At 46.5% G+C, this 17,186-nt stretch overlaps 1 protein-coding gene across 6 annotated transcripts in view; it reads right to left on the reverse strand.

Annotated features, from left to right (window-relative positions):
• Positions 1 to 17,186, reverse strand: part of SPEN (spen family transcriptional repressor) — a 392,229-nt gene that overhangs the window by 352,625 nt on the left and 22,418 nt on the right. The window lies entirely within an intron of this gene.

Raw genomic sequence — 17,186 nt, forward strand, 5'->3', positions numbered from 1 at the left:
GACTTGTGTCTTCGGATGTCTTATCTTACTACCAGGCCTCGCATCTCCTTGTTCTCAACGAGTGGTGGTATGGGGATAGGAGAGACCCGGCGTACGCATTGGAGAGGCTACTTATGGGAACTAACACACTACACACTATCCTGTACTCTGCGCCATTGCGCAGCACCCTGCCGTCGGCCACGCGAGTGGTTTTCTTGATATGGCGGCAGACACTGCGTCAGATGGGTTGGTGGAATGTCCTAACCGAAGAGACCCCCTTCTGGAATAATGGGCGCCTCCCAGACTTGATGGCGCTAAGAGGCTTCCGCAGATGGGATGACATAGGCATCTCGACATTGAGAGACGTTATGAGCGGCACGACGCTTAAATCATTTCAGGACTTAGAAAGAGAATTCTCTTTGCCCCAATCACAGTTCTACAGATATCTGCAGTTGCGGCATGCACTGTCCCCCAGTCTGGAGGGTCTGACATCTCTCCCAGAGTTTAGTCCGTTGGAAGCAAGACTTTTTATGGGGGGGGGGGGGGGGGGGGGGATCTGGAGACCAAAAAGATCTCCAGGATCTATCAGGCCCTGGTGATCCATTGCTCTACGAAGCTCCAGAAGTTGTGGGGATATTGGGAATCTGACGTAGGTGCCCTAGATGAGGACGACTGGAGGGAGGCCCTGGCAGCTCCGAGGGAAGCGGCTATAGCGATGCGACTGCGCCTCATACAATTTAAATATCTGCATAGGGTTTATTTTACCCGGGCCAGCCTGTTCCGAGCGGGCTGGATTGCTGCTCCGGACTGCCTCAGGTGTGGTCAGGAGGAAGGGACATTTATTCACACTATTTGGCACTGCCCTGCGCTGGACCAGTTCTGGAGGGGGGTAACTACCTGTCTGTCCGAGGTGCTGGGGTGGGCGATCCCGCGCACGCCACGATTTGCATTACTACATGTCATGGAGGCCATTGGGGGCAACATATATAAGCGGCACCTGCTACGGCTGGGCCTTACACTAGCAAAGCGGGATATCGCTAGAGCGTGGAGGGCGCCTAGAGCTCCATCGGTAACCGCATGGAAAAACGGCCTAGACTTTTGTATGGGGCTGGAACAGCCCATATTTGTAGCCCGGGGATGTCCACGCAAGCATTACAAAATATGGAAAAGGTTGGCGGATTACCGGGGGCTGTGGATGGCGCAACTAGTAGAAGAGGATTATTTATGGGGATGACTAGGGAGACTGGTCGGGCGGGGGGCGCCAGGCGGGGGGGGGGGGTAGACAGGGGGATCCATCTTATCACAATAGGACGTGGCTGTGGGACCTTAAGGCTGTGGTGGGGAATCTATGGACATGGTGCGACGCAGGGGACGGGGTGGGGGGGGGGGGGTTGTTATTGTTCAGGATATACTTCAGTGGCATTGCTGTATGGCAAGCGTACAAATAGATTTCTTTAGTGATATGCTGCAATGTGATTTTGTTGATGACTGATATTCAGGGTCCAGTAACATCTGTGCAATCGACAAATAAAACATGTTTTAAAAAAAAAAGCGAGATGAATATGTATGTATGGATGGATAGATGCATGTTCCCCTCAACAGAAATCAACACAATCTTATCAGTAATTTGTCAAAATGACAATATACCCCATGCTCTTCTTTCTATTTTAGCATTTTTCCCACCCAGGTCTCAGTTTCTTTCCTCAATAAATCAAAAGCATTGGCAAAGCCAATAGGTCTCGCCTATACCAGATCTATTGGCTTTGTCAATTATTTTTGGCCATTTTGTACAGCAGACTGGCTTCAGTGCAGCATTGTTGAAAGTTAAAAGAAAAAAATTAATTCATTTTTAAAAGCGCTAGGACGCGGTCAATGCTAGCCTTGTCATGCAGCTTTTTTTTCTTTACTTTCAGCCATGTTGCAACATTGCCAAGAAACATTAGCAAAGCCAATAGATCCATCATAGGCCAGTACTTTAGGCTTTGCGAATACTGGTTTTCCAACAGCATTTGGCCAGCTGGGACTTTTAAACTTTCACATATAACTTTAAAAACAAGATTCTATATGCGTTCTGAACAAAAGCAGCGTCTTTAGTACCAATTTCAATTAATTGATTCTCATGCAATAAATAGTTGTAATGTGACGTGCAAGATAAAACACTTTTGTTTTAGGCAATGCCCTGCTTTAACTTGAATGATTTCTTTGATGAAATTACTTCATTTCTACCTGTGTGGATTCAAAGCAAATAGAGGCTTTTGTAAGTAGAACGCGACGAAGAAGCAACACTCCATTCCCAAAGATTGATGCTGAGAGCTCAATCAACGTACCGGAAATTAACCCTAGGTCATACTGGATGATGCATTGTACATGCCCAAAAATATGAGAAAACTGAGGCGGTCTTATTTACACAACTTAAAGAAAGGAGCACAGAAATGGTGCCGTAAACACACTCAACATTTATTTTTTCCTCGATAAATTCGGCAGCCTCCGTCTACTAGTTGCAAACAAACTACTGATCTTTTCATCGAAATAAAAAGTCTGTGGCAGCAGAGGTAGTATGATAAAAAAAAATGCAAAGTAAACTGAGTTGGAAAGGCTTTGGTATGTTTTTGTATGGGTATCATTGAAAATACCTAAACTGTACAATGACTGTTTCTGTTCAGGCGCACAAAAACGATGTAGTGGACTCTTCTTCGCAGCTGCTTGTTTACACAGACGTATGCAGCAGATCTGAGTAAATGTGCCTTTCTAAGGAGCAACTGACCATATTACCGCTAGTTTTTGTGGGTCTCATATTAAGAGTGGCCGAATAGACATTTTAACTTTTTATATTCTCATGGGACAGCCATTTATCTATTAAGCAAAGTGAAATTGGATAACTCACTCGAGTATCAAAACATCTTTTTTTCCCATCATGAGCGTGCAGGTATTGCTAACATTGGTTAGAAATGGAAATATAATCTAGCAGCAATGAGGAAGGGGGTTAGAAGGTCGTGTCAAGCAGCGAAGCTGGAGAAGGGTAGGGGACGGGCAAGCGAACACCGGGACATTTATTTTTAAAAATCTGCTCACTTTTAAGTCAGAGACACAAAAGTAAACAGGAGCGCTCAGAAAACAGAATCTGACATTTGTCTTCAAATGCAAAACAAATGTGACGAGATAAGAACAAGATTTACAGGCCTGTTTACAGAAATGGAGCTCTGAGCGAGTGAAAACACGAGCACTTGTGTGAAAAGCTCATAAAGAAAAAAAACGTTTCTAAAACTGGAGCAGTGGATGAATAGTAGTAATTGATCCATGCTCCTGGGGAAGAGCTAAACACAAGAAGAGGCATGCCATGGGCAAACAGAGAGAAAAACATGAGAGCAATGATAGAGCCAGCAAATGGGAAGCCTTTGGGCAGGCTGAAGCCCACATATTGAAAGCAACAATGTCTTTGAGGTGGCACATGCGCGGTCTAGCCGAGACCTTAAAACAAGCATTTGTTTTCAAAAGCAACACATAAATAAAAAGGCGTCATTTACAATGCCAATAGCTGAAACTCTAGCAAATGCAAGATCTATTGCATAGCAAATGCTTATTTTATCCTGGAGGTAATCTTATCTCAGCGATGGGCACAGGCGTTCAGCATACCTTTAACCCCTTCAGCGCGGCGCGGATTTCCGCGCCACGCTGAAGGTTCCGTGCGCGGGCGGGGCCATGATGGAGCGGTTCCGTCATGCGCACAGCGCGACCGTCGCGCATGACGGAACCGCTCCGTCACAAGCACGGAAAGGGTTAAGAGAACTCTAGCAGGCATGCAGAGAGCTCCCAGCGCTGCCCTTAGAGAGGCATAGCAGGACTGCTGAGACATGTCCTTAAAGCTATTGCGCCCCCTGCTGGAAAGAGGTTATGCGATTCAATTTACATACCACACCTACGAGATGTGCTTGTCTCCTTCCAAAACAAGAACTTTAGAGGAGAAGTGGCCCTGCAGTTGATCACCATACCCTCTGCCGCATCCCCCAGCCTTCCAGGGATATCCCCATCTGCAGTACAAGACACAGCGCAACAACACCTCCTTTAGAAAGTGGCAAAAAAAATGCGTTGTGAAGTACTATTGTGTCCAGGCACCAGTGGCAACCGTAGAGCTTGCAGCAGTAGACGCCCATCCCGGGGAAGAGACGGTCTCTATCCAGTTTACAGGTGTACTTCCCCCAACAGTAGCAGCAGCGTCACCGTGGCGAAGTGTGCATTGCAAAAAAGTGAAAGCGCGCTCGGCGCACTGCAAATACAATGAAAAGGAACAAAAACAGCCCGCCATGGCTAAAACTGCACATAGACGTGGTCACTGCAACGTAACTTAATTAGGGAGATTATAGTTGTGTGCTGATTGCCATACCCTCTGCCACATCCTCCAGCCTTCCAGTGATATCCCCATGTGTGCAATAAAAGACGCGGCAAAACGATGCAATGTGAACGCACGCATAGTGAGATGTAAATACAAAAACAAAAAAGGGTCATGCAAGTGCTGTTTACATTAATCAAGCAGAGTTCTCCTGAACGGCTATGCAAGCTACAGAGTAAGGACACATTAAGAAGTCCCAATCCTGATGAGTGGTTACAAAAGAAGACATGGAGGTACTAGGGAGCCTCGATGGCATATGTGACAATAGGAAGGGCATTTTTTTCAGGCATGTGTGGCAATAGGATGGGAATTTTTTTTCAAAGATTTGCTGGACTAGTGTTTTGATAGTTCTGAGTAGGAAAGCGCAGATTGAAGATGGCATCTTTGCAAAAAGGTAGTCAATGGAGGCCTTCAGGGTTGGGGAGAGCGAGCCCGGTAGTGAAAGATTTAGGATAAGGTGACCGACCAGCCAAATTCTGAACAACCTGTAGTCTATGAAGGAGGTTGAGTGGTGCTCCCAGGTTATGCAAATAAAAGCAGGATGAAAGAAAAAAAAAAAAAAAGGATTAAACCACTGTTTTGTGCAGCATTCGTATAATCTGAAAACAAATGGCAGCCAAGCAACTAATCTGGGCAGAAATGATAGCATGACGTAAAAAATAAAAATAAAAAATAAATCACAAAAGGTTTTTCACAGATCTGACAGTGAGGGTACAGGTCCCAACACCCCACTGTGGTGACTAACCAAGGACTGTTTGCCAAATTGGGAAGGGGGGGGGGAAGGGAGGGGGGGGGGGACGCTAGGTAGCGCACATCCAAGATGGCCGCACACCTGTGAGGCTTCGGAGGCTCGGTGAAATAATCCACCCAAAAAATCCGTACATCTGCTGAAATTCCAGACTTCTAATGCAACACACCTACTGAGCAGACAGTCCTGTCGCGCTGGGCGTGAGATCGTGGATCCCGTGCGTCATGCTGTGCTCCGTTGGGGCTGTGTCTGCGGCTGGCGTCTGGGCTGGAGACCTTGTCGGGCACTGCCTCTACGCGAGCCCCCTGGCTCCCACGTGGAACTAGGCCTGCAGATTCACGCGGCTCGACGGAGGCCTCCACACTGCTCTCCGTTCCCCCCATCGGACACATGCTCTACTGGATTGTGTCCTCGGGCACGAACACTGTTGCCAACTGCCGTCCGCGGACTGAGGTGAGCCACATGCCTGTCGAGACTGCTCCCGATCAGTGGTGAGAGCAGATCCCGTGCCATATTTAACACTGGTGACTAGCTGCCGTTCGAAACCCAGCGGTGAGCCGCGTGCCTGCCGGGACTGCTCCCGATCTGCAGAGAGGGCTGAGCCCGCGCCATTTCCTTGACCTGTTGAGAAGGGGATTGCGCGGCCCCCGCTGGCGGGCGGCGCCCTTACACCAGCATATAGTCAGCGACAGGCGATCCTGTGGGGCCGTACTACCAGGGGCTGCCCTGACACTGACCACCACCGCATAAACTTGGCGCAGATGTAACGCGCGGACCTGCGGCCCTACGCTACTTCGCCTCCGCTGTGGGGCCGCTGCCCCAACGAGTCCCACGTGGCCGCACCTATTCACTCAGGCCGCGCTGCGCCGGGGGGCCTCCCAGCGAGAACCCACGTTTGAGTCTGCTGCCTGCACCCACATGCCTGGCAAGCTAACAAGAGTATTCACGTGCCGCTGAGCCGGCAAACATTGACCTCAATTCTCATCTCCCCATTACAGTGGACAATATTTCTCTGCACGGTATTGGAGCCACCCCTACCTACACGAGGCACTTGTTGATCCACCGACTGCAACTGGTTGGGAGCCCGAAGTCACTCCACGTTCCCTCGCAACCGCCTCTACGTTGCAAATCTTCCTGAGTGGCCTGGGCTTGGAGGCCTTCTACCGGCGCACTGGCAGGTATAATACTGCTGCCCTGAAACTTTCGTCAAGGCGCACTCCATGCAGTGACTGTCTCCGACGTGCAGCCTGGGCACACTTGGAGGGATCCACCATAGAACATACTGTTGTGAAACCTCACTGCGACCTCGAGGCCGTTTGAGCCTCTTGCTATTTTCCAGACTGACCACGCACAGCGTTGCGCACTCCTTCCCGCAGCCTGGTGGGCTCCACGATACCCTCTTCTGTTGTGCAGCTTCACTGCGACCCTGCGGCCGTTTGACCAGCCGGCCACCGATCAAACTGATCGCACGGCAATACTGCGCGGTCTCTGGGAACTTGTAGATACAACGCCTCACTACTCTTACCCCACCGCCGGGAGACACCCCAAGGCCCATTATTTCCAGACTTCTTAATTACCGGGACATTGCATTACAGAAAGCCCGTGAACTGAAAACGCTGCAATCCGAAGGCAATACTTTCTCCATTTACCCGGACTTCACACTTGCAGTCCAGGAGGCACGCCGGAAATTCCTCCCGGTCAAGCAGAAACTCCGCAAGGCCCGCATAGAATACGCTCTTCTATACCCAGTGAAGCTCCGGATTACCCATGAAGACAAAACCATAATCTGCAATACTCCACAACAGGTTGAAGACTTCTTAAAGACTGTTCAGAGAGGATCGCCATGTCGAAACCACGCTTCTGGATCCCTCTCGCAATCCAGAAGCTAAGTGGCAACAGAACTGCACATAGAAGATTGCTCACGGCTCCCCCTCCTCCTGGGTCCTCAGTTGAACACGCCAATGCATACTGTGATGCAGGATTCCGGTTGTGGGGTCCTTTCTTTGCTGTGGATCCTTCGCCGGTGTGCTTCTGGGGGACCAGTTACTACTGATGACTGGTGATGGACAGAGTGCCCCAGTGAGTGGTTCACCGCTCAGGGGACTGATTAGCAGTAGAATCGGGACATGGGAAGGGTCTTGTGCCCGCTTGGAGCCCCTCCTTATGGGAGTTCCCCCTAGTTTTTCTGTTTTTTGGATTGTTGTTTGTTGGACCTCCTGGCTTTTCTTTCAGCCTTACCAGGCTCAATGACAATGGTTGACGCATTAGGTATCGTTGGGTGGGAACCTGTATACCGGCACGATTGGGGTGCCGTTGTGGCCGGGGGTGGTATCGCATGTCAGGGGACTTCGGGATCCTCGATGAAAGGAGGCAAATCTTAGCGTACCTAGACAGACACCAAGTACAAATTGCCTTGTTCCAAGAGACCCATATAGACCCCCGCCCCCCCCTTAGTGCTTTGGTGGTAGGTGGGCCTCTGCACGCATGTTCCCCTCCTACTCGACGTACTCACGAGGTACACTCATCCTAGTTAAGAAAAACACACCATTTGTGCTAGGAGGCACATACAGCGACACGTCCGGCCGATGCTGCATGATGTGGGGCAATTTGGGCACACATTCGGTCACCCTAGTTTGCAGTTATGGACCTAATCAGGATGATCCAGACTATTTCACCTCTCTGGGGACGCAATTTGAAAATAGGCTCCACGCAGGTCCTCTTGGGGGGGGGGGGGGGGAATTTTAACACTACTCTGCACCCAACCTCTGATCGGTCTAACCCCTTACAGCACCATTAGACTAACACGCACAAAGCCCTCTCCGAGATCATTGCAGAGACCGGCCTGGTAGATGCATGGTGCTACACGCACCCCGCTGACAGAGAGGGCACTTTCTACACAGGCCGGGCCACGTGGTCTCCATTAGATTACTGGCTCTGCTCGCACAAATTGACTCCCCTGGATCCACTCTGTCGACCACCTGGCTCAGACCTATTCTGATCATGCGCCCGTTTGTCTTGGGTCCGATTACTATATACCTCACCGACAGCGAGGGTGTTAATCAACACACACACACACACACACACCTCACCCTCTTTCTCCCCTTCCCGCAGCACTCGTCAGGCGATTTGAGAAGTGATGGCGATGTGAGAAGTGAGGTCAATGTTCGCCGGATCAGTGGCACGTGAATACTCTTGTTAGCTTACCAGGCATGTGGAAGTAGGCAGCAGGTTCGAACACGGATCCTCGCTGGGAGGCCCCCCCGGCGCAGCGCGAGTGCATGGGTGCGGCGCGGCCGCGCGGGTCAGGGGAGGGGGGGCAGCAGCCCCACAGCGGAGGCGAAGTAGCATAGGGCCGCGCACTACATCTACGCCAAGTTTATGCATGGGTGGTCAGTGTCAGGGCAGCCCCTGGTAGTACGGCCCCACAGGATCGCCTGTCTCTGGCTATATACTGGCGTATGGGCACCGCACGACAGCGGGGGGGGCGCGCAACCCCGTCTCAACAGGTCAAGGAAATGGCGGGGGCTCAGCCCTCTCTGCAGATTGGGAGCAGTCCCAGCAGGCGCGCGGCTCACCGCTGGGTTTCGAACAGCAGCTAGTCACCAGTGTTAAATATGGCGCGGGTTCTGCCCTCACCACTGATCGGGAGCAGTCTCGGCAGGCATGCGGCTCACCTCAGTCCACTCTCCCCTATCCTTTTTGCCCTGGTATTGGAACCACTGGCAGCCAAGATCAGGCAACACTATAATCATGTAGGCCTACGCTGCCTTCTTCACCCCATTCTCATCCCCCTATACGTGGATGATGTCACCCTCTATATTAAAGACCCTTGCCAAAATTTAAATCCACTCATTTGAGAATTTGTCAAATTTGGCAGCCAATCGGGTATTAATATTAACTGGGCTAAATCACAAATATTTCCATTGACCAGCTCTGCCACCCCCTTTGAAACAGACTATCCCATTGTGTGGTGTGAGGACGAGGTTAAATACTTGGGGATTCGTGTTACAGCCGATTGAGATGAACTTATGCATCTCAATCACGGGTATGCGATGGAACACGTCACCGGCTGCATCAATAGTTGGATTGTGCTGACCTTAACCATGGCAGGTCGTATATCCCTCATAAAAATGGTTATCCTTCCCAAATTCTTATATTTATTCCTCAACATTCCTTACGATCCCGGCCGACACTGCTTCACTGCCCTCAGATCAGAACTGATCAGACTGGTATGGGGCGGTAAACAGCCACGTATTCAGTGGGACACACTGGTGCGGCCTTATGCGCACGGAGGTTTTGATGTCCCAAACTTTGAATTATACTATGTGAGCGCTCAGGCACACTTTTCTTACTTCTGGTTCCATGCCCCTCGCTACACCCTGCATGTTGCCACCGAGCATTGGCTCTCTGACCCAATCCCGCTGGATGGCGTCTTACTCTCTAGCGTTGAACCTCGGGGGCGCACCCCCAACTCTGCTGACTGCACGATAAAGGCCTGGTCTCGCATCTTGAGGCGCGCGCCCAGCTCCTGCCTCTTTTCTCCCCTGCTCCCACTCACCTATCACCCAAAGGTGGCCATTGTTGCAGGAAGGTATATTTAAGAAGATGGCTCGGACACGAAACATTCAGTGCTTAAGAGACCTACATGTTGGAGGCAAATTCCGCACTCTCCAACAACTGTGTCAGGACCCCCCATCATCTACCACGGACACCTTTTTATATGCTCACCTTCGACACGGCATCCAGGCTTACCACCCCACATTTTCCTCGGAACCGAGTACCCTAGCTCCTCTGCACCTTATTTTGCGCGCAACTTCCGCGTCACACTTGATGTCTACACTATCATACCTTGTACGTTGATCACGACTACCCGCCATACACAGCCCGTGCCAGATGGGTGATGGAGCTGGGTCAGGACCTCACTGACAAACAATGGACGTTCTGCTGCCAACAGACAGAGCAAGTCTCCTTCAATAGCAGATTCTGTATCATCCACTATAGATTCCTACACCGCAGTTATTACACCCCAGTCAGGCTCCACAATTTTGGGCTACAGGACACAGTAGGGTGCGACAGGTGTAAGGCAGAACATGCTGATTTTCTACTTCTGGCATGGGGATGTCCTGGGGTGCTCCTCTATTGGCGCCAAGTCCTCACAGCCCTGGACTCTATGACCTCCGTACCCATCTCCAGATCACCACTTATTACCCTTCTAGGATACACTGAACACATTCCCGTCGCATATCGGAAATTCGTGTCCTTTTGTCTAGTTTTGGCTAAGCGGCGAGTGGCCTGGAGATGGGGCCGTGGCTGTGCACCCACGTTTAAGGAATTGCTGGGTGACATGATCCTTGGGCAAGATCAACTCTGTATATATGCTGAACTCCTCCCCCACTACTCTCGCCCTCGTGATATCTGGGGCCCACTACAGGCATATCTACTGGAACACCCTTTCGATGCTACGGGGATGGGGGGGGGGGGGGGGGGGGGGGGGGGGGTCACGAGAGTTACACGCTTTGTACTTTGGCGCATGGTATACCCCCTTTGGAGAGAGCTCTGCTCGGTGTCCCCCTCCCTCCCTCTCCTGTCCTTGTTACCCCAAGGCAGATCCCTCCTGACTTCCTGAGCACACCAATTCTCATAGCAACTGTACAGAATATCCTCCCACTTTTCTTTTTGTGTATCTTCATATTATTCGCTGCCCCTGTATATTTGTCTTCACTGTTGTCTGCCATTTGCTCTCTTAGAGTTGTTTATTTAAAGTATGTTCCTTGGTATGGCTCATCATACGGCTGCAATCTTAATATAGTTGCTGATATATTGATCTTATGTCATAGACGGACTTTCAATAAAAAAAATAAAAAAAATAACTGTTTGCCAAATAGAAGTACCTTGGACTCCCCACCACTGAGCTGAAGACAGTTATTGCTTGTCCAAATAGCAACAGTTACCATGCAGACTCGAAGGTTGCCTTCGAGTTAGGGAGATGTCACATGGATTGGGCATCATCCCCATAGGATACAGTGTTAAATCCTAAGAAGCGTTTTGAGATGTAGATATTGAAATAAGTCATAATTGAGACGAACCCTCAAAGACTCCAAACTGGATAGAACTGAGTAAACTGAAAGGAGGAGGTTGGAGCGAGTGACCATTTTAGTTCTGCCCAATAGTATGGTGCGCATCCATTTCAGAGCTTGCATACGGATACAAATGAGGAGACCCCGAAACGGAGGACCGAATGAAAGACTGTCAAAAGACATGGATTGATACAGTAGGGCTAGACAACGAAGCCTCCTTGGTCTGAGATGGTTCTGAGATCATCGGACACTGCCAGAAGTGTCGTTTTGGTACTAAGTGGCAGTCAAAACTAAGACTGAAAACAGTAAAGCATGGCATTTTCTTCCAAGAAACTTTAAAGTCGAGATATTACTAGTTTCTTTAGGAATTCTGCAGGCAAAGGGGAAAAAAGATTGTCCATAGTTGATCCTGGGCTTATAGTTTTTTTTTTTTAAACAAGAATAGCCTGCTTCCACGGATTCAGGACTGTAAACCTGGTCAATAATTTGTTACTTCCTGAGAACACGGCACATCCGATCTAAAGCCGTTATGTATTATATGAGGGAGGCAGGTGCCAAGAGAACCTGGTTTAGTGGAGTACATTGGGATCAGTAGCTGATCAGAGGTTAAGAGAGAAAAAAAAATAAAATAAATAAAAATAAGTCAGCAAGAAACCTGGAGGCGAACATGGAGTACACAAGATAAGCATGGCAGAGTCAAATGTAGGAGTGCTGGGAAATAGGCAATGTTATGTCAGACTGATATGTAGATTCAAATGTAGGAGTGCTGGGAAATAGGCAATGTTGTGTCAGACTGATATTTAGCATGAACATGTGCTTCGCAAAAATAAAATTCAGTGGGAAAGGTTTTTGAAGAGCAACACTGCAGAATCTCCTTTTAACCTACTGTGTTAGATATATTCTCAGAGGATGGTTCCAAACAGTACCACTGCAGTAACAGTGCCTCTTTCAGAAAAACGTCATGCTAAGACAACTAGCTTAAGAACAAGTCCACTGCAGAGCCATGAAAAGGTGGCTTGGTTTGATATACAACCTAGAAGAACATCTGGAATCAAGAATACAAATTAAGCACGCATGGAATTTGAAAAAAATCAGTAACTTAAGGTAAAAAGATGAGCTCTTTGTAAGCTCTAAACTGATAAGGACAGAGCAACTCCCACAAAATAAAACTCCCACATGTGCACAGCATTAAATAGTTTGAACAACATGCACAAACTAAGTTGCCACATACTAGCAAGCTTGATTTCGGCAGATATTTGTCTTCAGAAAAATACTACATCTTAAACAAGCATTTGCAATGCAATAGGCCTCGCATTTGCGCAAGTTTTTAGCTATTGGCTTTGTGAATAACAAAGCCTTTCATTTAGGTTTTAAAAACCAAAACATAAAAGGGATTGTCATTTACAATTCCAATAGCTCAAACTTGCGTAAATGTGAGACCTACTGCATTGCAAGTGCTTGTTATGCAGTGAGGAGTACTGGGTATGTGACTGAGAGCATTACTCTTTGGAGATTGCATTGTTGCTGCTGTCCCGCCAGTCACACTGTTTTACGGTTTTAATGGTGTAGTTTTTGCAAAGCTCACAAACTCTGTTCTATTGTTACAAAATATTCACAACCGAGGTGACCGTGCCAAGCACCACAAGCGTAACTATTTATTTCGGGGTGACGCCAACAACAACGATTGTAACTTATCAACTCTTTTCCTGAAAAATCTTCAAGTTTCAGTACTATTAATTTAAGGAAGGTTTGGGGGAAGATTCTGGCATGGACAGAAAGTTCGGCATTTGTGGATTTAGCACCAGCGATAGTTCCTGTCAAAAGGAGGGATATTGTTAGTCTACACGGCTCAAGTTGAGGGAGACTTGAATCACCTGAAGTGAAAAGATTGCATGAAAAAGAACTACTTTAACTCAGCCTTTTGTCCTTTCGAAGTCGATACAGTGAGTGCCCCGAAAAATGAATATAGCAACAACTCATGTTATTTACTATATTTAGAAATGGCCTTAGGAACTATTTAATAAATGACAGTGCCAACCTTACTGCCATTTTCGAACACACAAATTGCCCATTGTGGCAAAGTTATGGAATCCATTCTGGATCCATGCTGCTCCCAGCCGAGACCAGGCGCAAGGCGTTGCATACAGGGTGACGGGTGTGCGGGTTCACCGGTGTGCTACGGCAGGAGGCAGTCAGCACCGAGGCGTGATGCGACTGTTCCATGCTGCTCTCAGCCTAGGCCAGGCACAAGGGGTTATGAGGAAGTGAGCAGAGCAGTCGACCCAGATAAGCAACAGCCCACAGCGGCTCAACAAAAGCGCTCGTAACCCAGGACAACAGCCGCTGCGCTGGTACACAAGCAAAGGCAAAGCAAAAAAATAGTGCTTACAAGACTAAATAACACATACCGTGTAACACTCGAAGTAAAAGGGCCAGTCGCCATAGGAGGTTACAAATGAAGACAGGGCGGTACTAAGGTGGGACTAACAAGCCTATTTATGAATCAGAAGCTAGCATTTACGAAGGACAAAGACACAAGCCAATGAAAAATCTGTGCGGAAAGTGGGCGGGGCTTCTATGCACGCTGACTCTAGGCTCGATATAAAAAGAATGTTATTTAACTTTAGATGCGATTTATTGTAAAGTAAGTAGCACTGGAAGGCATTATAAATGGAGCAATGCACTAAGTGTAACACTTCATTTAAAACAATAGCGTATCTAGGTGAAATGGTGTTCATGTCCTCTCTTATTTTCTATATCTATGAAAACTAGATTATAACTTCACAGATCAAACACCTAGATTTATTAATAATGGGTTACAAAGTAGGGGGTTACCTCCACTGAGTAACCAGGCGTGCTTAAAGAAGGCCAATGTAAAGGACTTTCCAAAGAAAAGGTAAAGTGGAGTCGGAAATCAATACTCCTGTCCAAATTAAAATAGAGGACAGTTTCTGCTATTAATTTCTTGACCATATGGTCATGTAAACAACAAAGAAAGGGCAATGTAAGTGTGTCAACAGTTTCATCACCATCCCAGGATTGGGCAACAGATTTATTTCTTTAAGGAAACTTATCAGGTAATCTACTAAAATCTGTTCCCGCATCCAGGACATATGCAAGGATACTCTTAAAACACCCTTCGATGAAATATCTAGAAATAGTTTACGTAAACTCTGGGAAGAAATCAAGAAATTTAATTACTTCCTCAGGTTCAAGGCCCTTGATGCGTAATAATTTTAATTCAAGGAATACCTAATACATGCATTTGCTATTTGGTCTTCAAAAATTATTATATATACTGTAACCCACTACATACATTGACTAGGAATTTGTATCTTCTGAAGTACTGCATTACTATTTTTATGTCTCCTCCACCTATTCCGATTAATGTTGTAGCAGCCTAGTCCGACTTTTCATTAATGTTGATCAGAAATCTACTACCTGACTGATACACAAACGGTTTTCTGTGCTTCTATACATCAGCAATGGTTTAGAGAAACACCTTCATACCGGCCCTAATTATTGGCATCAGGCACATACAATTCCAAAAAAACAAAAATATGTATCTGTCAACATCTGTGTTACTGGAGCACAAACCTGTCCACAGTGAGAAGCTGCGGCCCAATTCACAAATGGGCAGTGTGGGGGGAGGGGGGGGCTGGGGGGGGGAGCATCAGATATTCTTTTGCATAGTTACTAAAATAGGAGTTAATCCCTGAAAAACTGGAAATGTTCCTTAACCCCTTCTATGCCCATGACGAGATAGTCTCGTCATGGGCACAGCGCAACCGCGCTCCATGACGAGACTATCTCGTCATGGACCCCGCCCGCTAATGAAAGGCCCGGCACAGGAGGGGGAAAGGGCGGGGCACTCAAGGGGTTAAAGAATTAAGTGTTAATAGTGTGCTTTACAAGACCACAAAATATGTTCAACAAGATTTAGTCCATCAACAACGGATCATGACTTCATCGTCCAATTGTAAAGTTAAACAGATGTTTGCCGTACAAGATTTTATTTTTTACTGGTAAATTGAATTATTCCACAGAGATGCAAGAATAGCAGTGTTTCAAATCATGGTAGCAAATGTACCATCTATTACTGTATGTTAGAATTCAATGGATGACAGCAAGAACTACAAGTGATTCATAACATTCTGAAAATATGAGCACTTACTCTTTGCAATAACCAAAAATAACGGAACTACACTCAACATTCAGGGTTTAAGCCCTAAATAAAAGAGGAAAAAAAAAAAAACATTCCACAACATACTCCTGAATTTTGAGAGCAATTTGTTATCAAGTAAGACATACAGGATAGGCCTCTATTCCTACTTTGATTTCTTGGGGCCTTACATTGTTTTATAAGCTTTGACTCTGATAAGGAGTAAAGCAACAAAGCACCAAATAGAAAGGGCGGATTAAAGTAAACAGAATCCTTAAAATGTGGAATTAGACCGGAGGCAGTTGACTTTCATGTTCAAAGCAGTGTTGCAGTGCTGGGCAAACTGCTAAGTAAATATACTTTTGTGAGTTGAGTTGTTAAATACACACTCTAGTGCACAGAATTCGATTATGGGTTAGATTTAAACGTTAAACTTAAGCTAGATTGCCAATTTTCCATCATCCATTTCGACTCTTGTTTTCATAGCAACCCCTATCTTGAAGGCTAACCATTAGGATTGGAGTATTTTTAAATCTTAAATCATGCATTACTTTAGCTTTACCCTCTCCACATAAAACACCTTTTCACTTTTCCTTTTTTTTTTGCATGTGGATCATATATTCCAATCCGTACAAAGCAATTACAACCATAATCTTTAAGTTACTGTCACCCACTACACTGTTCCTACGTGTTAACTTCTACTTCTAGAACTTCACGTTCAATTTATGTCCTGCAAGAAGGTATGGCTTTGAGGAAAGGAGAGGTAGCAATCCAGAATTCATTTCCATTAGCTGTAGCTGCTGAGAGTTGCGAGTTTCTCTGGCGTCTACTGTTTACTTCCTTCCTCAACTGTGCCAACCCCTTCCAAAGAAGAACAAACATTGGATTCACTTATTCTATTAATCTAAAAATAGCATTAAGACATCAAGATTGAGGCTAGGAAACCAAAAATGTAATGGTCAATTGCCACCCAGGGTAAAAGAACCGCAGAGACACTTTCTGCAAACAACTTCAAATGGAAGGTCAAGACACCAGAAAGATTTTAATGCGCTTTTATGATAATCTACTAACACAAACTCGCAAATCAGTAAACAGCATGTCTTAAAGGAGACAACAGATATTCTAATATTATTTTTGCTGCTAGCTCTATCACGTGTGACTAAAAGGGGCACCATTACAAGATATAAAGCTGCACAAAAATGGCACTATGCAAGAACGATAGATTCTTTAAAAAAAAAAAAAAAATGTATTAGCTACAATGACCGAGGCTACAGACGGAGCAAAAAAGCTAATCAAACTTTGAATTCTATCCCAGACTTGTTAACTAGCAGCAAACCGTTAGCAGCATTCACTTTACAACAGTTAAAAACCAGCCAAGATCTGGAGAAAAAAAAGAAAAAAAAAAATAAGGAAATCAAGCTATTGATGAAAGTTCTACCCCCACCTCCCCCTGCTCGCCCTGCCCACCCACACACACAAAAAACCAAGAACAATCAATACTCGCTCCTTTAAATACTGCATAGGTATGTAAACTTAATTTCGAGTCAATTCCCCAAGTGGGAGAAAAATCAAACAGAGCAATTTGCTTCTGCTATAGATTTTTTATTGCAGGAACAACCTTAGCCAGAACCTGATATTGAAATAAAGAATGGTGGTTAATACGTATAAAATGTCCATGAAGATCTATTATTGTACAAGACATAGGATATGCTACATTAACAGGTACTGTGCAGTATACATTAAGAAAGTGGAGTGTGGGAACAGCAGCCCAGATTATTTACCAAGCCAAACTTAGACAAAGTGCCTTTAAGATTCGTTTTTTAATGCATTAGT

This window comes from Triturus cristatus, chromosome 1_2 (assembly GCF_964204655.1).
Source record: "Triturus cristatus chromosome 1_2, aTriCri1.1, whole genome shotgun sequence".
NCBI classification, from domain to species: domain Eukaryota; kingdom Metazoa; phylum Chordata; class Amphibia; order Caudata; family Salamandridae; genus Triturus; species Triturus cristatus.